The sequence below is a fragment of the Phocoena sinus genome, chromosome 1 (assembly GCF_008692025.1).
Source record: "Phocoena sinus isolate mPhoSin1 chromosome 1, mPhoSin1.pri, whole genome shotgun sequence".
In the NCBI taxonomy this organism is placed as follows: domain Eukaryota; kingdom Metazoa; phylum Chordata; class Mammalia; order Artiodactyla; family Phocoenidae; genus Phocoena; species Phocoena sinus.
Window position 1 is genome coordinate 3,172,348 of NC_045763.1, and position 24,779 is coordinate 3,197,126.

Consider the following 24,779-nt stretch of genomic DNA (forward strand, 5'->3'; position numbering starts at 1 on the left):
TGCACGCCAACTGGCCCTTGAATGGCATGTCCTGCGTTTGCTAGGCGTTTGGTGAGTGGCGCGATGTGTGATTTATTATCTTGGGCCAGAGTGAAGAATGCCGTGGTTTTATATACATCCATGCATATACGTAATCTATAGACACATAAATACGATCTTTTTTCATTGAATTGTTTGAAGAAGCTACCTAATAGCCATGTGCACACGTGTGTGGCCAGCCGCCTACAGATGGGCCTGAGGATCAGATTGGTGGGGGCTGGTGGATCCTTGGCCATCTTTGTGTTATACAGGCATAGACCGAATTAAAGAAATTTTCCAGTTGCAAAAATTAAAGGAATACATCCTTGTAATGTGTGTGCATATGTCAGAGCAGGACTCAGAAATATGTGAGCTCCCCGTTCGTTTGGCAAGGAGCGCTGGAGCCCCGGGTCGGTGTGCTCTGCATTTCTTTCCCACATGCTGGCACTCAGAGGTTGCCCGCTCTTTCCTGAGCCCACGAGTGACTTTAAATTTTGGTGCAGATGGTGGCAAAGATGCTGTCTCTTGTCGGCTCCCTTGGTCAACCTGTGTGCTCTGCCATCAAGGGTTCTACTGTGGAGCCTCCCAGTGGAAACAGGGGCCCAGACAGGAGTCTCCTTACAGAGGATCCCAGCCACACACTTCGCTGAAAATACTCCCTGCCAGCCCTCACCTTACAAAGGCACCCCGATGCCCCATCGTGTGGTTAGTGGGGGGCACTGTAAGGGATGGGGGTGTCTATCTGGGCTTCGTGCTTCCCAGTTAGGCAGAGGGCGTGTCCTCCTTCTGGGGACCCCAGATTCGGGACACATGGCCTGTCTCGTATGAGTCATTTCACCAGTAGGGCTTGCAATGCCACAGACCAGGTTGGCAGGCAGGGAACTAACTTCCCCCACCGCCCTCCCACTTATTGGTCAGGCCGGTGACCTGATTCTTCCACCAGGCTCCCTCTGCAACACCTTGAAAAGTTGGCTTTGGTACCTTTTGAAATATGGGACAGTAAAATGATGCCAGTGGAGGGAAAACCTCATTTTTGTCACACCCACTAAGATCGGTATTGGTGATAGCTGCTCCCAAAGTAGGATTTTTGGTTTTCGTTTTGTCACTTCCCATGTCCCCGCAAAGCCTGAACAGGACGCAGCAAACATCCACCCCTGACATCCATCGCCTCCAGGCTCTAGACTCACAGCACGGCCTGCGCTCCACTCTCTACCCGGCATCCAGCTCACACATCTCATTATCCTCGGGTCACTCTCCCACCGGAGGGCGGCTCTGGGGCCTTCCTGACTCAGGCGAGCACAGCCTGGTGTGAGCGCCAGCTGAGGGCTGTCAGCATCCTTCAGGGCCGAGGGACCTGCCGCTCTGTGTCAGATGCTCTGAGACGAAGGTGGTGGCTGAGGGGCCTGTTCTACCACTGACAGCAGAGCCTGGGATTCCTGCAGGGATGCAGCTCAGCGACTACTGCGTCGCCTCTGACTGCAGCTCGGCCCTTTCCCCGGACCTCAGGCTGCCCTCGGGATGCCTGAGCACCAGGTGGTACCGAGCTTTGCAAGGAACCTGAGAATAACGACCCCTCCCGCCCCCAACACACGCACACACACACACACACGCCCCTTGGCTCGCGCCCAGGGCAGGGCTGGGGGACACACATACAGCCACCAGACAAGCCACACTTGCAGTTCCCCACCGGGAAGTCTAACATCTGTCAAGACAAATCCACTTTGGGGAAAGCTACCATTTCATGATGATTGAGGAAGTGTGTGTAGAGATGTTTTATTTTATTTTTTTAATGGTTACCTGGAAACATGATCTCTATACAAAGAGATAACAAATGAAAGTGAGCGGGCTTACAAAACTCAGCTCCACCCACAGTCAAGTCTATGAAACAATACAATGTGGTATTTTTCCTGAATCAGGCCCCGTGTACACGTGTCCAAGCATTGCATGTATCTGTGTCTGATGAGTTTGACCCGGCCACCCTTCCTCAGCCCTGGGGTGATGTCCTGGGTCAGTCAGTGTTCCCTCTTCTAGGCTCCTTGGATTTCAGAGTCCATCAGCGATCCCTCTGTGATCAACCTCAGAGCTGTAACTTCTTAGGCCCCAGGGCCCCAGTTCTTACATTTGCTTTAGCTTTTTTTTTTCTTCTTCTTCAAGAAAGGTATTCAAAGGGAGGTACTCACCATATTGTTTGGTGAGGTCCCCAAAGACGTGTCCACCTCCATCTTATCCCCTCAGGGAGTCTGAAACCCCACAATCATCAGCCCCTGGGCAGCACATCACCTCTGTCCCTTGCCTACCTATCGACTCTTAAAACTTTTAAAACAACAGGGCTTGGCTTTCAGGAACTCTCTGCTGTGTGGTCAAGTCTATTTCTAGGCTTAATCACTTCTGTGTGTACTTGACGCCATTTTTATCTGGTTGAAATAACGAGTGTAATTCCTTTCATTTACAAGTTCTGAGTGCCATGGGGAAGATGCTCCAGGCAAGATCAGGAAAGCCTCCTGACCTTTTCCTACCGGACTCAGAGTCCAGCAGTGTCCAAGGAGAGGCCACTTAGGAAGCCGTGTTTTCTCCGAAGTGTTTCCAGTCCTTCCCAGTCCTGAGTGCGGGTGGACTTCTCGGGTTGCCTTCAACTCCCAGACATTGATCTCAGTCCTCCACGGGACATTTTAAACTTAGAAGCCTACAGTCCTCAGCAGATCCCGCCACCTCTCTGAATTTGACCACCAGGAATTCAGTAATTACTGCAGGGACCTTGCCCTCTTCAAACATTCGTACTTCGGACAAGTTTGTTACTCTTTCTCGGCCACGTTTCAACATCAATCAGAACTTTCCTTACAGGTTTTGGCCTTCAGGAATTCTGTGTGTGGATGTCCACTCCCATGTGTTAGCTCATGAAATGGACACAATAGAAAATAGACCCTTTTGCCCCGTGTGGTCTCCATTTGACTCTATTGCCCATAGAGATATTCCATCGCTTTCGCTTCTTCTCCCAGATGGTTCAGCATGATCAGTAGCTCAAGATGCTTATCTTGGAAGATAATAAGAGGAACCAGGGCTGAGGTTCAGGGCTGGGACCAGCAGCTCTTTTATGGTCAGGCTGGATCTTCTCATACCTTTCATTTCAAAATGGCACGCGTACACACTTTTTCTTTGTCTACATTTTGACACTCTTTCATCAGGGAGATCTCAGCCTAAGTGAGTCTCGACATTCCACTGGGCTCTCTTTCCCTGGCTCTTCCAAGGATCTATTGCACAAGTTAGGATGGGAAAAGATACTGAGTTCTGTTGAGATTCAGCTGTCATTCTTGCTGCAGCATGGGGGTTCTTTAAGAAGGCACTACTCATATATGCACTTAGGAGAGAAACATCTCTTTGTGGCTCCTGCAATTAGCTGAAAATCCATCCATCTGCTTATTCAACAAAGACTTGTTGATCTTCTGCCATGTTGGTGATCAGTGAGGAGCAAGATGGACATGGTCCTGCCCCTGTGGGTTTTACTTTCTGTGCAGATAGAGGAAGACAATTGACACAGAGCAAACAATAATTTCGATAGAACGATGAGTGATAGGAAGGCAACAGAGCAGAATGACAGGAAAGAAAGAAAGAGAAATGGGAGTTGTCTGGGTTTCTTCATCTGGCCATCATTTCCAACTGGGAAATCATCACTTGCTTCCTGAAGGTCGGTCTGAGATTGAGGGAGCAAGAACGCCTTACTCTTATTTCCTGGATAAAACTGCAGTGCCGAGGAATAAGGTGTCCTAGTCATGACAAGCTCTTCCACCCCTCAGTCATTCTAGCAAGGAGTGACACGGCAGGGGAAACAGAGAGATGGGACCAGGATGAGGTATGTCGCCCAGGTGATGAACTTGGTCTCTTCCTGGATGGCTGTCCCCCTCTCTCCCAGGTCCCCTCCCCATCCCTAGGTTGTCAAGTCACCATTAGGTCAACCAGGTCTCAAGGAGGACAAAGGAATTCAAGGACAAAGAGGAGGTGCACTGGACACCAGGGGCCCCAGGGAGAGCCACCCCTCCTCATTAGAGAAGGCAGCTGCCTTTTCCAAAGTTCAACCTCAATACAGAACGTATTCAGTAACATACTTCTAAACAACATCTGCTTTTATTCCAAAACACGCTATGATTCATGTAATTTTGGAGTGGTTACTTCGGTGCAGTTTGTCAATTTCCTATGCCGTACTGTTTTTTGATAGTTTGTTTGTTTTCCGATGTAAATAGCACAGCCTACATAAATGAGCCAAACTCTCACCATCTGAGAATCTTTGATTATTCTTCCCAACTTGTGCTTTTTCGCCTACTCTGAGCCAAGATCTCTGTGTTAGTTACACTCAGCGTTATTACTGGGGCTTCCTTCCAGGTCTTAAATGATTGATTGCCATTTTGAAATATGCTTCCAGCCCTTCATTCCAAAAACTGTAAGGCATGGTTGGGCAGTTTTGCATTTCTGGGTTTCGAGTTTGCATTTGAATGTAAAGAGTGGGCTAAACAGAGGTGTAGAGAGAGAAGCAATATTTTTAGATCACCCCACCCACTAAACAAACAGAAAGATTGAGCTTCTTTGGACCACAAATGATTCTAGAAAGATACCAGCCAGCAAGCCTACTATAGCTAAACTCCAGAGTTCAAATCGGTCATCACGTGAGCATGCAAGTAAGAAATTTAACTATGGGCCAGTCTCTCTTTATGCCAAAGGGGCAGCTGTAACATTTGCACTTTGTCAGGCCCCGCCAGAGCAGCCAGCCTCCCAGGGTAGGGGGTGGGCTCACACGTACCCCCTTCCACTCTGCTTCACTGTAGTTGAGTAGGTTCAACATCTAGTCTGCACCGATGAGAAAGCTGTGCACACAACTGGGCCAAGAATATAAAAGGGCAAGGAGAAGGCAGGTGAGATGCTTGTGTGGGCTCTTGAAGGCAGTAGTACATGGACAGAGCGGGGTCGGGGGTGAGGGCCTTCTCTCCATGCATTCCCAGACACCACGACAGCGACAGGAGCACACTTCACACTTGTAAACGCATGGCCCACACCCAACTGTAAAGGCAACTGAAGAGAATGGTCATCTGGGTTATAATATATGTCTGTGTTGGAGCTGGAATGCTAACATCAATCCTTCCAGGAGCCCCACTGCATTTCCCACTTGATGGTTTCCCTGTTAAATGCTCCAAGACTTACTGGGTGTAGAATCAAGAGAGTAATTTTGAATGAATCCATAAATCTAAGTCTTATATGGAACAGCCTCAGCTTAAGAGGCGGGTATAAACTGGGCCAGCCCTGCCATCAGGGACACAAAGCTTTATAAGCACTTAGGGTGGGGGGAGTGTAAATAGCTAGTGAGTAGTGGGGGAAGGGTCAGTGAACCTGTAAATGGCCCTGTTATCTCTTCCATGTAGGTAGGAATCAGAACACACATGTACCATGGAGCACATAAATTGAATGGGTTAAAAGAATAAGCCGAGAGGGTTGCTAAGACATCCCCTGGGGCTGAATTAACTCTTGCTCCTATCTTGAATCTCAAAGTAAAATATCTGCTGAGTCATGGAATGGACGCAGAGAAGGTCAGATTGTAGGAAACCCTTCTTCATAAAGTTAATTATTCTTTCCTAGGTGGTCTCTGTCTTAAAAATAAAATCCCCTGGAGACCTGGATTCTTATCAACACCCAAATATTTGCAACACCAAATAACTCCCCAGAAGCTTCATTCGTACGTGGACTGTCCACACTGGTGGGGTTCTGTCGGACTTTTGAAATTCTGCAGTAGATTCTTCAGTGTTGATGTTTGTAGCTTTGGAATTGGTGAACTGGCAGTTCACGCCAGTCTTACTGACTGTGGCAAGTTATTGCTTCCAGAGAAGTGGGGAGAGCATTTTTCATGGGAGAAATGAATCTTAAGTTCTAGTTTTGGGCATCATCATGTACCATGAAGACTTGTTGCCACTAAAAGTCTGGGATGGGGAACACTCTCCCCCGATACAATTGTTTCAAGTCACCACGCAGGAAACTACAAGAACAACCACCATTGTCCCAAGCCAAAAGGGACACTTTCAAAGCCATTGTGACACCCCAAACCCAATTTCCAGCCTTTGGGGGATTAATTGGAGTAGGAGAGAGGGGTTTTTCTGAAGTTTTAGGTTGCTGGAATCCACATAGCAGTAGAGCAGTGAACCAATAGCATTGTTCTTGACAAGGTTTCGTGTGGCAGCGGCTACCACCAGAAATAACTCTCTCCCTCTGCCTCCAAAGGCTATTTTAGGCTGGACTCCACTCTGTATTATCTCTCCCTTAGGCTTATGGATTTCTAACATCAAGTGTTGTTGTGACTGCCTACAACTTAAGGTCTACAAGGCAACGTGAGTATTTTTTTCATGATGAACTTACAGCAAGTAGACATGAACTGACATGAAAGTTCTGGAAAGGAGAGATTTCTAAGGCACTGTTAAGTATTGTGCCATTTCCACATACAAGCACAACTGCCAGTCAAGGGCCTTAAAGACAGGGATGGGTGGCTGGTTTTGAAAAGTCTGCAGGCTTTACAGAGCCCACCTGTGGCCACATACGCCTTGAGTTGAACTGTCATGACCTACAGAAAACACGTTTTGTTTCATTACTTTTGTTCTTTTGCTTTTCATGTGCATTTGGGTTGCTTCCTCTGAAGCCAGAAGGGTGAAAGGACTTGAACGAAATCGGTTCTCAGTCGACAGACCATAAATTTGATCCTTTGATGAATTCCCAGCACAAGATGACATGGAATGGCTTGGGGTTCAGCAAAGGTTTCAGAGATGCATACGTGTTCTGCTTGGTGGGAAGATGAGCACTGTCCATGGCATTTGCTGCTCCCTGAGATGTTCTCCAGTAGCGGGGAGAGGAGATGTGGGAACTTGCAAAGTTTGGGAATGAAACGTTGAGATTTCGGGAAAATATTGTAATCAGTTTTGGGTTCTGGATAATTGGTTTCTTAAAAACTAGAGAGTGTTGTGGGGTTTTTTTTTTTTTTTTTTTTCCTGCTGTTTTTGGGCAAACCCTTTGTAATCCTTTCTTCCTCTTGCCTCCCTTGGAGAAAAAAGATGGTGGGCGATGGAGCCCAGAACACACTTAACCTTTAGCTAAAATTATTTAAAGGAAAAGCAGAACAACAGCCAAGCCTCACCTGACCTTGAATGACTTTGTTAAGTTTACTTAACTCGTGATTGATACATGGATCGACAAGAGATTAACTGATGTTCTGTCTCTCTATACATGCACTGTTGAACATGAGTTAAACCCTTGAACATGACTTAGACCCAGAACGCATTAAACTGGACATTGGAGGAAATGTGAGACTACACATTGATTATCTTTCCAAAGTCTTTTATATTTTTTTCAAAAGGAATAAATGTTTACTGAAAACATTTAGAAAATATCAATAACCAAACAGAAGGGAAACACCGGAAGCCCTTCAGTTACTGTCTAATTCAGTGGAACCTGTTCATGAAGGGCTGAGCGAGAGACAGCAAGTCACAGAGATCTGTCCATGGTAAGCACGGTTGGCCTAGCTGGCTCCAATGTACGTTTTTGAAAAAGTTAGTCCCATTCGCATTTGAGCACATCTTTGCCGGTTTAACTTGTCATGGACTCAAGTCTTTGCTGATCACGTGCCTCTATGACTAAGTGGAAAATGCAGTCAACCATTTGGATGTTTTGTTTTCACATCCATCATCAAGCATGGATCCCTGGGCACATCTGGGTGTTTGGGGGGGTATACACAGAATACTCAGAGAAACATCCAAACTCTTGGCTGGGTTCTTCACATGGGGCATCTATCTGAGGGTCAAAGACCTGAGAACCAGAAGGCTTCATGTTCTTTGCGATACCCCTCGTGTAATTGAACCACACTTGAATTCACCAGGTCTAAGTACATACATTTAAACGTGGACCCATTTCTCCCTCTTCTTCCCCAGCTCACCCGTGGAACTAGGAAACTCACAAACCATGAACTTGAACCACAGGACAAGAAGGTCAATGGTGATGGCCACCCTGGCTCATTTTCACAGCTGTTAAGTTGAATGTTTTAGAACTTTATTTTTCTCCCCTCCTCCCACTCATGTATAGAAACACTGGGTTTATTTTGATTTTCCTAAATTATTTTCTGATACAATAAACTGTTTACTGTTTATTTATACTTTTACATGGATCACTTGTTATTTTTCCACAGAAAAACAGAAGCCTCTCTCTCTAAGTGTTATACATATATATCTATGCCTCAGCTGTCCTTATAGACATATTTATATATCATCTTCCTGAAACAAGTTATTGTAGTTTATTGTTGTGTTTTTCTTTAAATGCATCTCATAATTATGTTAATAAACAGAAATTACATGATATATTTGGGTGGGGGTTGGGGGGCTGGGTGTGATTTCCATACAGGTGAACTTTTATTCCAGATTTTTTTAAGTTGTTTCTGTATTTCAAAACTATGTAATTTGGAAAATATTGTCAATGCAGCACCTATATCAACTTTGCTTTGTATATTTAGTACTCTGATGTTGCTATTAAAAAAAAAACATAATATGAAAAAAAAGAGACAAAAGAATCACCATTAGTTCAGGCCGTGACCTCAAAATGACTTTTTCTAAATGCTATTTGTTTATTTATTTTTTAACAGTATTATATGAAACTTACTCTAAGAATATGGGTATTCATGTCTATGTCATGGTTCACATATTCTAAGATTCCCTCCCTGTATATTATTTCCAAACCAATTCTTTCCCAGTTCAACCACAAAGAAAACATTTCCGGGTCTCCGGGTGTGGGTCCCGGGCTGCTTGTAGCCGAGTCTGTGCCAATGGGGACAGTCCCACAACACTGTACCCGAGACCACAATTGCCCCCAAAATCAGGCTGGGGCTTCCCCATTGTGCTTTTGTGGACGGTCTGAGTCCAGCTCACACCTGCAGAGATTTCCTGCAGAGGAAAGTGCCCCCGAGAGGAAAAGAGGCACAAAGCTTATATTTGTGCCTATCTGTGCCAAGGAAGGGCCCCCATCCTTGAGCCAGGGGACACACAGAGCACGCGTAGTTTACAGAGACAGAAGACGGGCTCAGATCAGGCTAATGATGTGTGAGTACGGACCCTGCCACCAACCCTGTGGTTCTTCATCAGGGGCAGTCTTACCCGCCCCCCCCCCGCCAGGGAACATCTGGCCATGTCTGGAGACATTTTTGGTGTCACGCTGCAGAGGGGTTGCTCCTGGACTCTGGTGGGTAGAATCTAGGATGTTGCCAAGCATCTTACAACACACTGGATGGTCCCCAAAGCAACGGTCAGACCCAGATGTCCACAGCGCCCAGGTTGTAAAGCCTGTCCTCACCTTCAGGGGATGCAGGCTGAATTCTGCTCTGGTGGTGGGCATGGGTCTTGCTCCACTGATGTGGATTAAAAGAGGATGCCCTTGCCTCAGCGGCAGAGGTTTCCCTGCTCCCAGGGCTGCAGGCTCTCTGGTTGAGTCTGAGAAAGCAGGGACCTTAATTAAGGCCGTCTTCTTTTTTCAGGAAATCACACTATCAGCCCAGAGCGTTCCTCTTCGGACAGCCCCTGTCCACACACCTGCTGTGGTCTCAGTGTTGGGGATCCCTTGAACACACTGCCAAAGTCCTATACACCATCAGCTGTCCCAAGATACCAGGAGCTCGCCTGGCTTGTGCAGGACCCCTAGCCCAGGGGGTGGGGCCGAGCTGAACCCAGTACCTCACCCCATCTGCCCACCTCCAGCCATGGCCTCACAGACCTCCAGAAACATCTCTGCAGCACAGTTCACCAGCTGCTAAGTTTCCTGGCCCCTCTTTAGGTACATCCATTGCCAAGGCCAACATCCAGCCTCAGGAAGATAGGAGAGAAGGGGGCAGGGAGCTGGGGTCCCAGGGATTAGGCAACACAAAAGAGCTGACCTGCACCTCAGGACCCCAGCTGAAGGTCTGCAGAGTTGGCGAAATGAGGTCTCAGCCATCTTTTCTGAGAAGGAAAACACATTCAAGGATGCAGATGTGCCAACGATTGGAAGCAGGGGGTAGAGGATTCCTTTCAAATTCGAATGAGCATCCTTCCCCCCTAATTAGCTCCGGAGTGTAGGTAGCACCCCTCCCCCACCCACACCCTGTGCCCACTGCGGGACCCACAGGTGATTTACGTGTTGCCTCATCCAGCACAGCGGGGACAGATGCGCTTCCATTCCGTCTCCTTTCGGAGCGGTGCCTTTGCCTTTGCTCCTCTCTCACCCTGGGAGCCTCTGTTGGCTTCTGAGGCTGTGAGCCTGCAGATGGCTGTGGTGACCAAGGACTCCCCAGGGAGAACCTCTCCTCAGTCTGTGAGGGGCTTAATGCCCTGAGACACATTGATGAATGGGATACATAACTGTCTTTAACAAGCAGAAAAAACAATACCACTTTGGTCATTTAACTGATATAAACAAATCAACAGCCTGGATGCCATCAAAATAAATTCAAATTTCTCACCAGTGAGAGAGGGAAATTGGGATTTTAGAGTCCATTTGCTAGTGTGTATAGCCCTTGCCTTTGAACTGAAGCCAAGGACATAAATATGGGGTCTCAGTATAGCTGAATACATTTGGCAGAGCTGACCATGATGGGTGTCCAAATGTGTAAGCCCAGCAGAAACCTTTTGCTGCTGGAGGGAGGCTGGAGACGTTTCCCCCTCTTGGAGCATTGGAGGGACATGGCCTGTGACACAAGGTTTCTTCAGCAACCGTCACCACTAACTGTAGGGAGGGCAAGGAAAGATGTTTACGGGGAACTAAGGGCCCACATCACTTCCCTCAAGAGGAAGTCAATTCAGCAAAGATGAACACTTGTCCACCACAAAAGCAACTCAACGAACCACCCAGGCTGAAAAAGACCACAGGATTCTAGATCCTACAAGTCTCCTGGTCTACGGGGACGCTGCCTGGAGACATTGTTCATTGTCACAATTAGGGAAGAGGTGCTACTGGCATCTGGCATGTGGAGGCCAGAGATGCTGCCACACCTTTGTCAGGTACAGGATGGCAAAGAATGATCCAACCCAAATGTTAACAATGCCGACATGGAGAAACCCTGCTTTAGGGGAGTTAAAGTTGACCTTCTTTCTGCAGAGGGTAACTTTTAATAGACTGGGTGTTGCTTCTCCAACACATCTGGTCTGCCACTGGTTGGCTTCCATGACTGACCGTACAGTCTTCCTTAAAACACCAACTCTGTCAGGAGACAATGATTGCATCACCGGCGGCATCCCAGGCAGCAAAGTACAGGCTCCCCTTTCTCTGTTTTTGTTTTTTCTTTTTCAGAATTTGCTTTCTTTCTTTCTTTTTTTTAAAAAAAATTTTAAATTTTATTTATTTTATTTTTTTATACAACAGGTTCTTATTATTTATCCATTTTATACATATTAGTGTATATATGTCAATCCCAATTTCCCAATCCATGACACCACCACCACCCCCCTGCCGCTTTCCCCCCTTGGTGTCCATACATTTGTTCTGTACATCTGTGTCTCAACTTATGCCCTGCAAACCGGCTCATCCATACCATTTTTCTACATTCCACATATATGTGTTAATATATGATATTTGTTTTTCTCTTTCTGACATACTTCACTCTGTATGACAGTCTCTAGATTCATCCACGTCTCTACAAATGACCCAATTTCGTTCCTTTTTATGGCTGAGTAATATTCCATTGTATATATGTACCACATCTTCTTTATCTATTCCTCTGTCAATGGGCATTTAGGTTGCTTCCATGACCTGGCTATTGTAAATAGTGCTGCAATGAACATTAGGGTGCATGTGTCTTTTTGAATTATGGTTTTCTCTGGATATATGCCCAGTAGTGGGATTGCTGGGTCATATGGCAATTCTATTTTTAGTTTTCTAAGGAACCTCAATACTGTTCTCCATAGTGGCTGTATCAATTTACATTCCCACCAACAGTGCAAGAGGGTTCCCTTTTCTCCACACCCTCTCCAGCATTTGTTGTTTGTAGATTTTCTGATGATGCCCATTCTAACTGGTGTGAGGTGATACCTCATTGTTGTTTTGATTTGCATTTCTCTAATAATTAGTGATGTTAAGCAGCTTTTCATGTGCTTCTTGGCCATCTGTATGTCTTCTTTGGAGAAATGTCTATTTAGGTCTTCTGCCCAATTTTGTACTGGGTTTTTTTTTTTTTTTTTAATATTCAGCTGAATGAGCTGTTTATATATTTTGGAGATTAATCCTTTCTCCATTGATTCGTTTGCAAATATTTTCTCCCATTTTGAGGGTTATCTTTTCATCTACTTTGTAGTTTCCTTTGCTTTGCAAAAGCTTTTAAGATTCATCAGGTCCCATTTCTTTATTTTTGTTTTTATTTCCTTTACTCTAGCAGGTGGATCAAAAGATATCTTGCTGTGATTTATGTCAAAGAGTGTTCTTCCTAGGTTTTCCTCTAAGAGTTTTATAGTGTCCAGTCTTACATTTAGGTCTCTAATCCATTTTGAGTTTATTTTTGTGTATGGTGTTAGGTAGTGTTCTAATTTCATTCTTTTACATGTAGTTGTCCAGTTTTCCCAGCACCACTTATTGAATAGACTGTCTTTTCTCCACTGTATATCCTTGCCTCCTCTGTCATAGATTAGTTGACCATAGGTGTATGGGTTTCTCTATGGGCTTTCTATCCTGTTCAATTGATCTCTATTTCTGTTTTTGTGCCAATACCATATTGTCTTGATTACTGTAGCTTTGTAGTATAGTCTGAATTCAGGGCATATGATTCCTCCAGCTCCGATTTTTTCCCTCAAGTCTACTTTAACTATTCAGAGTCTTTTGTGTCTCCATACAAATTTTAAGATTTTTTGTTCTAGTTCTGTAAAAAATGCCATTGATAATTTTATAGGGATTGCATTGAATCTGTAGGTTGCTTTGGTAGTATAGTTATTTTCACAATATTGATTCTTCCAATCCAAGAACATGGTATATCTCTCCATCTGCTTGTATCGTCTTTAATTTCTTTCATCAGTGTCTTACAGTTTTCTGCATACTGGTCTTTTGTCTCCCTAGGTAGGTTTATTCCTAGGTACTTTATTCTTTTTGTTGCAATTGTAAATGGGGGTGTTTCCTTAATTTCTCTTTCAGATTTTTCATCATTATTGTATAGGAATGAAAGAGATTTCTGTGCATTAATTTTGTATCCTGCTACTTTACCAAATTCACCGATTAGCACTAGTATTTTTCTGGTAGCATCTTTAGGATTCTCTAGTTATAATACCATGTAATCTGCGAACAGTGTGAGTTTTACTTCTTCTTTTCCAATTTGTATTACTTTTATTTCTTTTTCTTCTCTTATTGCCATGGCTAGGCCTTCCAAAACTATGTTGAATAACAGTGGTGGGATTGGACATCCTTGTCTTGTTCCTGATCTTAGAGGAAATGCTTTCAGTTTTTCACCATTGAGAATGATGTTTGCTGTGGGGTTGTCATATATGGCCCTTATTATGTTGAGGTAAGTTCCCTCTGCCCCCACTTTCTGGAAAGTTTTTATCATAAATGGGTGTTGAATTTTGTCAAAAGCTTTTGCTGCATCTATTGAGATGATCATATGGTTTTTATTCTTCAATTTGTTAATGTGGTGTATCACATTGATTGATTTGCATATATTGAGGAATCCTTGCATCCCTGGGGTAAATCCCACTTGATCATGGTGTATGATCCTTTTAATGTGTTGTTGGATTCTGTTTGCTAGTATTTTGTTGAGGATTTCTGCATCTACATCATCAGTGATATTGGTCTGTAATTTTCTTTTTTTGTAGTATCTATCTTTGTCTGGTTTGGGTATCAGGGTGATGGTGACCTCACAGAATGAGTTTGGGAGTGTTCCTTCCTCTGAAACTTTTTGGAAGAGTTTGAGAAGGATGGTGTTAGCTCTTCTCTAAATGTTTGAAAGAATTCACCTGTGAAGCCATCTGGTCGTGGACTTTTGTGTGTTGGAAGATTTTTAATCACAGTTTCAATTTCATTACTTGTGACTGGTCTGTTCATATTTTCTATTTCATGGTTCAGTCTTGGAAGGTTATACCTTTCTAAGAATTTGTTCATTTCTTCCAGGTTGTCCATTTTATTGGCATAGAGTTGCCTATAGTAGTCTCTTAGGTGTCTGTTGTAACTTCTACTTTTTCATTTCTAATTTTATTGATTTGAGTCCTCTCCCTCTTTTTCTTGATGAGTCTGGTTAATGGTTTATCAATTATGTTTATCTTCTCAAAGAACCAGCTTTTAGTTTTATTGATCTCTGCTGTTGTTTTCCTCGTTTCTATTTCATTTATTTCTACTCTGATCTTTATGATTTCCTTCTTTCTGCTAACTTTGGGTTTTGTTTGTTCTTTCTCTAGTTCCTTTAGGTGTAACCTTAGATTGTTTATTTGAGATTTTTCTTATTTCTTGAGGTAGGCTTGTATTGCTATAAACTTCCCTCTTAGAACTGCTTTTGCTGCATCCCATAGGTTTTGAATGGTCGTGTTTTCATTGTCATTTGTCTCTCAGTATTTTTTGATTTCCTCTTTTATTTCTTCAGTGATCTCTTGGTTATTTAGTAACGTATTGTTTAGCCTCCATGTGTTTGTGTTTTTTATTTTTTTCCCTGTAATTGATTTCTAATCTCATAGCATTATTGTCAGAAAAATTGCTTGCTATGATTTCAATCTTCTTAAATTTACTGAGACTTGATTTGTGACCCAAGATTTGATCTATCCTGGAGAACGTTCTGTGTGCACTTGGGAAGAAAGTCTAATCTGCTGTTTTGGGATTGACTATAATATAAATAAAAATTAAATCTATCTGGTCTATTGTGTTATTTAAAGCTTGTGTTTCCTTATTAATTTTCTGTTTGGATGATCTGTCCATTGGTGTAAGTGAGGCGTTAAAGTCCCCCATTGTTATTGTGTTACTGTCAATTTCCTTTTTTTATAGCTGTTAGCAGTTGCCTTATGTATTGAGGTCCTCCTATGTTGGGTGCATATTTATTTATAATTGTTATATCTTCTTCTTGGATTGATCCCTTGACCATTATGTAGTATCATTCCTTGTCTCTTGTAACATTCTTTATTTTAAAGTCTATTTTATCTGATATGAGTATTGCTACTCCAGCTTTCTTTGATTTCCATTTGCATGGGATATATTTTTTCATCCCCTCTCAGTCTGTATGTGTCCCTAGGTCTGAAGTGGGTCTCTTGTAGACAGCATATATATAGGTCTTGCTTTTGTATCCATTCAGTGAGCCTGTGTCTTTTGTTTGGAGCATTTAATCCATTCACATTTAAGGTAATTATCGATATGTATGCTCCTATTACCATTTTCTTCATTGTTTTGGGTTTGTTTTTGTAGGTCTTTTTCTTCTCTTGTGTTTTTCACTTAGAGAAGTTCCTTTAGCATTTGTTTTAAAGCTGGTTTGGTGGTACTGAATTCTCTTAGCTTTTATTTGTCCGTAAAGCTTTTGATTTCTCAATTGAATCTGAAGGAGATCCTTGCCAGGTAGAGTAACCTTGGTTGTAGTTTCTTCCCTTTCATCACTTTAAATATATGCTACTCTCTTCTGGCTTGTAGAGTTTCTGCTGAGAAATCAGCTGTTAACCTTATGGGAGTTCCCTTGTATTTTATTTGTCATTTTTTCCTTGTTGCTTTCAATAAGTTTTCTTTCTCTTTAATTTTTGTTTATTTGATTACTATGTGTCTTGGCTTGTTTCCCCTTGGGTTTATCCTGTGTGAAACTCTCTGCGCTTCCTGGACTTGGGTGGCTATTTTCTTTCCCATGTTAGGGAAGTTTTTGACTATAATCTCTTCAAATATTTTCTCGGGTCCTTTCTCTCTCTCTTCTCCTTCTGAGACCCCTATAATGCGAATGTTGTTGCATTTAATGTTGGCCCAGTTGTCTCTCAGGCTGTTTCCATTTCTTTTCATTCTTGTTTCTTTATTCTGTTCTGTGGTAGTGAATTCCACCATGCTGTCTTCCAGGTCACTTATCTATTCTTCTGCCTCAGTTATTCTGCTATTGATTCCTTCCAGTGTATTTTTCATTTCAGTTATTGTATTGTTCATCTCTGTTTGCTTGTTCTTTAATTCTTCTAAATCTTTGTTAAACATTTCTTGCATCTTCTCAATTTTTGCCTGTATTCTTTTTCCGAGGTCCTGGATCATCTTCACTATCATTATTCTGAATTCTTTTTCTAGAAGTTTGCCTACCTCTATTTCATTTAGTGTTTTTTCTGGGTTTTTATCTTGTTCCTTCATCTGGTACATAGCTCTCTGCCTTTCATCTTGTCTTGAAAGTGGTTTTTGTTCCACAGGCTGCAGGATTGTAGTTCTTCTTGCTTCTGCTGTCTGCCCTCTGGTGGATGAGTGAGCCTATCTAAGAGGCTTGTGCAAGTTTCCTGATGGGAGGGACTGGTGGTGGGTAGAGTTGACTGTTGTTTTGGTGGGCAGAGCTCAGTAAAACTTTAATCTCCTTGTGTGCTGATGGGTGGGGCTGTGTTCCCTCCCTGTTGGCTGTTTGGCCTGAGGCGACCCAATACTGGAACCTATCTGGTCTCTTTATTGGGGTTAGTGGTGGACTCTGGGAGGGCTCACACCAAGGAGTACTTCCTAGAACTTCTGCTGCCAGTGTCCTTGTCCTCATGGTGAGACACAGCCACCCCCGCCTCTGCAGGAGACCTTCCAGCACTAGCAGGTAGGTCTGGTTCAGTCTCCTATGTGGTCACTTCTCCTTCCCTTGGGTATCGATGTGCATGCTACTTCATGTGTGCCCTCCAAAATTGGAGAGTCTGTTTCCCCTAGTCCTGTCAAATTCCTACAATCAAATCCCTCTAGCCTTCAAAGTCTGATTCTCTAGGAATTCCTCCTCCCATTGCCAGACCCCCAGGTTGGGAAGCCTGATGTGGGACTCAGACCCTTCACTCCAGTGGGTGGACTTCTGTGGTATAAGTGTTCTCCGGTTTGTGAGTCACCCACCCAGCCATTATGGGATTTGATTTTATTGTGATTGCACCCCTCCTACCATCTCATTGTGGCTTCTCCTTTGTCTTTGGATGTGGGGTATCTTCTTTGGTGAGTTCCAGTGTCTTCCTTTTGATGATTGTTCAGCAGTTAATTGTGATTCTGGTGCTCTTGCAGGAGGGAGTGGGAGCACGTCCTTTTACTCTGACATCTTGAACCAATCTCTCTTGGCTTTTACTTTTTAACCTGGGTTATTGCCTGCTGGAACAAAGTAACACAAACTGAGTGGCCTGGATCAAAAGAAATTTATTGTCTCAGCATTCTGGAGGCTGAAAGTCTAAAATCAAGGGGTTGTCAGGGCCATGCTCCCTCAGAAAGCTCTGGAGAAGGACATCCCAGGCCTCTGTCCTGGCTTCTGGTTGTTCCTTGGCTTGTGGAAACATCACTTCAGTCCTCACACGTCATCTCCTTGTGTGTGATTTTGTGTCCAAATTTCCCCATTTTATAAGGTACCAGTCCTATTGGATTAGGGCCTCACCCTGCTCCAGGATGACCTCATTTTAACTTATCATAGCTTAGGTGATCCTATTTCTAAATAAGGTATCATCCTGGCATCCTGGAGGTTAGTTAGGACTTCATCGTGTGTGAACTTGGGAGACAGAATTCAGCCCAGAGCACTGGGAGACCAGAGTGAGGTGTGGTCACTAGGATTGAATCCAGCCCCATTTTTCCCTGTCCTGTATCTGCCCCTAAAAAAAGTGAGGAGCTGGAAGCTGGGAGGGGTAAATCCAGAAGGAAGTTTCAGGTTTCCCCTCCCCCCATATAATCTGGGGGGTTTGGTGACAGAAGTCTGGTGGGGGCATCACCTTTTAATTCTGAGGCAGCTGGTTTTCTATCTGGAAGCCCAGCTGGACTTTGAAAGAAGTGACTTCGTTTTAAAGTGACTGTCCCCAGAATAGTGTTTTGCTTTGGTTTCGGGTTGCCAGATAAAGGTGAAGCAGCTGGCAGGATTACATGTGGTAATAAAACATAGAAAAAAGGGGAATTCTAAATATATAACCCCCTGCACAGAGGGCAGTTGCAAAGGCAGAGAGTTGCCTCTTTTTTCCTTCTTTTGCATCTGTGATTCCTTATTTCTGGTTCACGTCTTCCCGGAAGCCCCACACCTCCTGATGGAGAGTTCATCCTACAGCATCTGTAGTGTCCCCGTAAATGTCTGCTGCATTGGTAAGGGGAAGGGAGCCACTGTTCCTGGCAAGAGAAGCTTTGGGCGACTTTGCCTCGTGATCCAGTGAGCTCTTCCTTTCATCTCTCCCTGAACTCACCTTTGGCATGTGAGTACCTGAATTGGAAAGGACCCCTCTCCCCTCTGATCTGTCTGCACCCAGCACTTTATGTTCTCTCTTCTCCACAGCTCTCTCTGCATTTCCTAAATATTCAGCTTTGAACTTGGCAGAAATGAGGCAGCAAAATCTCTTGCCTTCGAGGCTGTGATTTTCCAGGCTTGCGGTCAAAGATGGCAAAGCAGGAAGCAGAGGTGAGAAGGTTCAGGAGATGCTGAGGTGCAGGGCAGGTCTGCAGTGGTCCTAGGCTGGTGCTTGACGCTCCACTCAAACCCCGGCCCAGAAGGTCCCCGGAGATCTCCTTGGTGCTTAAGATGCTGGGTCAGTTCACTTGTTCTGTTTGTCTTGATAACACATCTTGAGAAGAAGCAGTGTGTAGACATACTGCTGGTAGTTTTAGAGATAATCACCCAGAGTGCGGTGGCTGAGAACATTCTACACAAACTAGAACTGGAAAACTACAAGATATTGCACTTTTTCTTTTTGGATAATGACACTAACTGAGCTATAGACATAGGCTAGACCTTCCTAGGACCTCAAATCACCTCCAGTGCATCTTATTAATACCAGCAGGCTTCCTGGGGCTGTCATCACTGAAAGCAGCTGAGTCAGGAAAGTACCCAAGCGTTTTGAGAACACTTCACCTTTATGCTGTTGAAGTCGTGCATTGATATTGCTCAGTCTGTGAACTGAGTTACTTCACATCCTCCCCACAACAGCAAGGGACCCCCCTCCATTATACTAGATTGTTTTGGGCCGTGGAGAAAATATAATAATAATGAAGCATTATCATGGGCATCTGGTTGAGTTTTGTTCTCCCTGGGAGAGAAGAAATCACACCACAATCACTCCAAGAATGTACCAGACACCTGACTCTGTAGCACATACTCTGGCTGGGCTTTTAGACCTTGTGCTGTGGTGTGTAGTTGTTGGTCTGTGAGCATTCCTCAGCCAAATCTTTATATATGATAACATTATGCAGAAAAATAATGAGAACGATTGACAGATGCTGCTCACTTTGGGACTGAATTAACGCTTAAATCAAGCTGGCAGTGGGCAGGGGGCTTGTGGAAAGAAATTAGGGAGGAAACTGTATTTCAGTTGGGAAGCCCTGGGTGCTTTCTGGGAAAGTGGGGCTCCTGTAAATGAAATACAGCTCTGAGCTCGCATTCTGTCTCCTGTGGTTCATCTGAGCCAAAGGGGTTTGTTCAAATCGTTCTGAATGCTATTTTCAAAGAGCAAATGAACATCTCATTCTGGAATCAATGACACAGGAAACAGGCTTGGAAGGAGGTGGCCTGGGAGATAGGGCAGGAGGCAATATGGAGTTCTGCCCAACTAACAGCCAGTTCAAGGCAGGCTGCAGGGTGTGTAGAGCAGAGACACCCATGGGTTTTGGTGGGGCAAGAAGTGTCACACCTGGAACTTTTCCTCTGAACATCAACAGGCAATAGGACTTGTCTCCCAAGGTCAGTGTGGTGGTGTATACAGCCTGGGAAATATGAGAGAGACCAGCCCAAGCCAGACTGCATCCTTCCCAGTCTGGTCCCACTCTAGACCATCTCAGTGCTGGACACATCCCACGCAGACCATCTCAGTGCTGGACAAGAGACTCACAATCAGACTAAATGGGTCTGGTTTTGAAAGTGTCCCAGGTGAAGCAGACGTACCCCACTGGAGCAGGTTCACTTTCTCAGGTGTTGAGGAGCCACTGGAGCTTTTGAGCAGAGGCCTGATGTGAATGGAGCAGAGTTTGAGATAAAAGGGCACGGACAGTGTGTTGGAGGGAAATGGGACCAGAGCCAGCGGTTGGAGAGGAGACATGACAGCAATCAGCCAGGGGACAAGGCCACCGAGGCTGACCCACGGCCCAGGGGGAGGATCTGCAGGTGGGAGGGACAGAGCACAGAGCCATCTCCATGACCATCTGGGGCCAGGAAGCCAGATGTCCATGCTGGAATATGGCCACACACAAGGCTGCTCCAGGCACAAGTCTCAAAGGTGGTGGGGTGGGTGGGGGTGAGTGGTTTATGCTGTGGTCCGGGAGAAAGCAGACACAAGGATGCCAGCCAGGACCAGAGGACGCCATTCTCCCAGGCTCTCCCCCATGGCCCCACATCTAGCCCATTGCCCACTGTGATGTCTGGAGGGTGGGTGGCAGGAAAGGCACTTGTCAATGAGTGAAGAAGGACTTGGGGTGTGTTCGGTCAAAGGAGGACTGGGACCTGAGCAGAGTGTGGGGGTGCCTAGTGCTGAGGAAGGCAAGGGGGCCACCCAGAAATCAAGTCCCCATCAGTAGGAAAGCCGGTTCTCCCCATAGCTCTTCCTGCTTCCGCAGTAATGGATCAGACCCTCCCCTCGCTATCTTTCCCATGTTGTTCTGGTCAAGCCTTGCTGCCCTTTCAACCATCCATTTGCATCACCTTCTTGTTGGTCTGCCCACCCTCTCACCTCTTCTCACCGCCCATCACAAATCAGACCTCAGATATTTTCTGTACAAAATCTCTGTTGGCCCAAATGCCTTCACAGAGCTCCCAAATTCATTTGCTGTCTGTGTTTGTGATAGTCCTAGGGAAGGCTTGGGGTTTCATTTTATCTGCTCACTCAGGGGACGGATGCCCTTGAATTCACTTTTTGCCTAGGAAAAAGGAGACCTTTAGAAATTGATACCCAAGGGAAGGTTTATTTTATTCAAAGCCTAATTCTCTCTTTTTTTTTTTTTTTTTGCGGTACACGGGCCTCTCACTGTTGTGGCCTCTCCGATTGCGGAGCACAGGCTCCGGACACTCAGGCTCAGCGGCCATGGCTCATGGGCCCAGCCGCACCGCGGCATGTGGGATCTTCCCGGACCGGGGCACGAACCCGTGTCCCCTGCATCGGCAGGTGGACTCTCAAACACTGCGCCACCAGGGAAGCCCCCCTAATTATCTTAAGGGTATGTTTTACCTTCCCTTGATGGTGGGTTATCACTTCTCAGATGCACCCAGGTTTTCTGACCCAACTTTATTTGTGGTTAGGCCAGTGATTTACAGGTATTGACTGTCATCTGTGCCCCTTTTGAGAGTTGACCAAGGTGAAACCCACCACCAAAAAGGGATTTCTTTTTTCTCCTTTCATTAAGTTCTAGGCTCTGGCCAGTGATGGGTTTAAGAAGATCAAACATCACAGAAAACATGCAAATCAAACCGCTGGGCACTCAGGGGCCTTTGCTGGGCACCTGGGAGAGACAGCCTTCCCCTGCTTTACTCTTTCCTGGCTGTGTTCCAGAAGCACAGGCGTGCACCCCACGGCACCCCGTCTACAGTCTGGGTTGTTGGGCTGAGCACGGAAGGAGCGTCTGCCCAAGGAAGACCTTATAACATCAACTTCTGGAAATATCATGGGACAATGGCCAAAACACGGCTCTATCCTTTACTACTGCAGTCCTTCTGTTAGCATCTCATAAAGCCCTTGTTCATTCTTGAGAAAAGGTGGTAGGGCCATTCCTCTTGTTTCTGACACTTGGGTGAGATAAACTACAGGAGAATGAAATGAAAGTGTGCCCAAAGCCTGGATATATCCTGCTAATAGGAAGCTGCTTTTGTCCCTCAAAAGACATCACATTGGATGGGCTCCTCCTCATGTTCCCAGTCTTTCTGGTCCCCTCACCATTTGTCCTATGCTTCAACCCCAGGGAACAAAGCATTGTTTCCCCTAGTATGACTTATTCTTTGGGATCCATGCGTTAAGCTGTTTGCTCTGCCTAGATTGTTCTTCTCCCAGGAAAAATAATTCAAACTCCCCAAGCACAGCTCAACTCTAATTCCTCCTCCTCCAGAACACTCTTATTTCCAACTCCTCTCTTGTAACACCTGTCCTGACTTGGGTTTTGTCCACCCCTGCCCTGTAATCCTACCACATTGGGTCTGAGGTACAGTGCCCATCACTCTAATAGATGCACTGGAGGCCATGGTAGAGCAACAGGTGACATCTACTGAGCATACAGAGTCTTCCCTGACTCTGGCCAGCAAGAGAGGAGGTCAGTGGTCTGGTTGTCTATTGTTGTATAACAAGCCAACCCAAAGTTAGTGGCTAAAAACAAATGTCATCATTCTATTTTTTATCTCTAACTCTGCTGAGCGTGGACTGGGCTCAAGCTGGGCAGTTCTCCCTCCAGGTCTCTCACCTGGTTGCAGTCAGATGGTAGCTGGAGCTGGGACCCTCTGAAGGCTCCAATGCTCATGAGTCTAGATCCTGAGCTGAGGAGATTCAAACATCTGGGACTCCTGCATCTCTCTCTGTGTGATCTCCCTGTGAGTGTCTGTTTCCTCATCTCTAAAGTGGTACTGATAATATGGACTATCTTGGGGATTGTTTTCAAATTCAAATGAGCAGGTAAATACCTGATAAATATCAGCTGATATAGCAGTAATTGTTTTCATTATCAAGAAGACTTGGGAGCTGCAGAAAGCCTTTGGATACTTAACAGCTATCACTAGAATGTAGGACACTTGTCTACACAAATTCTGAGGGAAGAGAGAGGCCAATGGATGGAAGTTATGCAGAAGATTCTGTGTGATTTCTAACAGGAAAATGGTTCAGAAATGGAACAGGCTGCCATGACAAAGAGTAAGTTCCCATTATTGAATGGGTTCAACACAGCCTAGCTGACCATTTACTAGGGAGAGGCAAGGGGATGGCTGCACCAAATGGAAAATTAGACTAAGTTCCTTCAGGATTTTTCTAACTCTGACTTCCTATAAGTTTCTGATTCTGTTATTTCCATTAATGGGGCCAAGAGCATTCAATGTAAACATAACCCTTATTTCTTCATCTGTACATTCACTTATGCAACCAATATTTATTGAGCATCCCACAAGTGCCAGGTCCTGTGCTAAACATTGATGATAGTGATTATAGCAGCTCATGAATACATGGGGTTCATGAGCCTCATCCTAGAATCTAGTGGAGGATACAGCCAGTTACAAAACCATGTAATAGGAGAGATGCTCTATTGGGAAAGAAACCCAGGCCACCAAAGCTCATCTGTGGAAAAGTAGGGAAGGAAACTTTTTTGAAAGAAGGAATATTTTTTAGAACTGAAGGATGAGTAGAAATTTGGAGGCAAAGTATGGTTAGAGGTAAGATGTGGAAAGGAAGAGTGGGCCAAAGAAAGGGAATAGTGTATGGGAAGATTCAGAGATGAGAGAGAGCATGGTGAAGGGGAGTAATAAAGCTCTTTAGGTGCCCAGGGTACAGGGTATGGAGTAGACAGGTTGTAATTGAAGAGCCCTGTTGATCATTGAGAGGTATTCTTGTTCTTCTGATATATGTACCATCACTCAGCCTTCTCCCACAGTCCGTCATTTAGAAAGGTATTATTTAGTTGATGAAGACCTGTCCCAGTTATGTTGCAGTAGAAATAGAGAGAAGGGAGTGGATTTAAAAGATCCTCGAGGAAAAATTGGCATGCCTTGAAACTGGAAAATTCACAGTATTCTAAAGGGTAACTGAACACAGGCACTGGATATTGTAATATTCAAAATGTCTAGCATCAAATAAAAATTACTAGACATGAAAAAGTAGATTAAGTGACCAATTACAAGGAGAAAACTTATTTAATAGAAACAGACCCAGAAATCAGAGGTGGTGGCATTAACATTCAAAGTTCTTAAAACAGTAATCATAACTATGCTTAAGGGCTCAATGGGAGATATCAAAATAATGAGAAAAAAGATATTAAAAAGCATCTTAAATTGAAAAATAAATTATCTGAAATGAAAACTTCCCTGGAATAGTTTAACTATAGACTAAATGCTTAACAAGAAAGAATCAGTGAAATTGAAATATAGAAGTAGAAATTATTCAATTGAAACATAGAAAGAAAACAGACTGAAAAAATAAACAAAGCTTTAGTGATCTGAAGGACAAAATCAAGCAGTGTAACATATGTATATTTGGAGTCCCAGAAGGAGAGGATGAAATGGGGTCAAAAAAATATTTGAAGTAATAATGGCTGAAATTTCTCCAATTTGATAGAACTATAGCTCACAGATCCAAGAAGCCTCACAGACTCTAAGAGGAAAACAAAACAAAACAAAAGCAAAAACAAAAACAAAAAGCCACATTATCACCTAATTCTTGAAAACTAGTGATAGAGAAAATCTTAAGAATATTCAGCATAAGAAAACACACCTTCCATACAGCAGAACAAAGATAAGACTTATCTTACATGTCTCATCAAAACAATGAAATATAGAAGACAGTGAAAAGACATCTTTAAAAGGGGAAATAAAGACTTTTAAAGACAACAAAAGCTGAGGAATCTGTGGCCAGCAGACTTGTACTAAGAAATGTTCAAGCTTTTCAAACTGAAAGAAAATGGTATCAAAGGAAACTCAGATCTACCCAAAGCAAAGAAGAACACCAATGATGGTA